The sequence below is a fragment of the Myotis davidii genome, unplaced genomic scaffold, assembly GCF_000327345.1.
Source record: "Myotis davidii unplaced genomic scaffold, ASM32734v1 scaffold504, whole genome shotgun sequence".
Lineage (NCBI taxonomy): Eukaryota > Metazoa > Chordata > Mammalia > Chiroptera > Vespertilionidae > Myotis > Myotis davidii.
The window spans coordinates 114,278-115,578 of NW_006294761.1; positions in this window are offsets into that span (position 1 = coordinate 114,278).

Genomic DNA, 1,301 nt, shown 5'->3' on the forward strand with positions numbered 1-1,301 from the left:
GGACAATGGGAAAGCCCCAGGAGCCCGAGCATCTGGGAGCTGGAGAGTCCCCTCTGCTTAGTGGCTCCTGCTGCTTCCTCCCCTCCAGCAGTCACTGGACTTTGTTGTCTCAGCTCCTGCAGGCTGCGTAGCAGCCAGGCAATGTGGACAGAGCCTCTTTGGGCTGGAGCTACAGGCCAAGGGCGAGGCCAGGCAACTGTTAACTCTGAGGGGAGGCTGGGTGAGTGAGGACAGAGGCAGAAGAGCCCTGAGCCTGCAGATAAGAAGCCTAGGCCCCCACACCTGCTGTCTGGCCAAGTGCCCAGGTCTGCCCTTTCCCCTCGCTGGGCGTCAGCTCCTCCCTCTTTTATTTTATTTTATTTTTATTATTTATTTATTTTTATTGTTTTTAATTAAATTTTTACTGTTCAGATTATTACAGTTGTTCATCTTTTTCCCCCCATAGCTCCCCTCCACCCAGTTCCCCGCCCACCCTCCGCCCTCACCCTTCCCCCACACTGTCCGCATTCATAATTTTTGTCCAGTCTCATCCCCCACACCGCTTCCCCCCCCAGAACAGTCAGTCCACTCCCTTTCTATGCCCCTGATTCTATTACAATCACCAGTTCATTCTGTTCATCAGATTATTTATTCACTTGATTTTTAGATTTACTTGTTGATAGATGTGTATTTGTTTTTCACAATTTGTATCTTTACCTTTTTCTTCTTCTTCCTCTTCTTAAAGGATACCTTTCAGCATTTCATATAATACTGGTTTGGTGTTGATAAACTCCTTTAGCTTTTTCTTATCTGTGAAGCTCTTTATCTGACCATCAATTCTAAATTATCGCTTTTCTGGGTAGAGGAATTTTGGTTGTAACATCTTGCTATTCATCACTTTGAATATTTCTTGCCACTCCCTCTGGCCTGAAAAGTTTCTGTTGAGAAGTCAGCTGACAGTCTCATGGGAGCTCCCTTGTAGGTAACTAACTGCTTTTTTCTTGCTGCTTTTAAGATTCTCTCTTTCTCTTTAACCCTTGCCATTTTAATTATGATGTGGCTTGGTGTGGGCCTCTTTGGGTTCCTTTTGTCTGGGATTCTCTGCACTTCCTGGACTTGTAAGTCTATTTGTTTCACCAGGTAGGTGAAAAAAGTTTTCTGTCACTATTTTTTCAAATATGTTTTCAATATCTTGCTCTCTCTCTTCTTCTGGCACCCCCAAAATGTTGGTACTTTTGAAGTTGTCTCAGAGGCTCCTTACACTATCTTCATATTTTTGGATCCTTTTTTCTTTTTCTTTTTACAGTTGGGTGTTTTTTGCT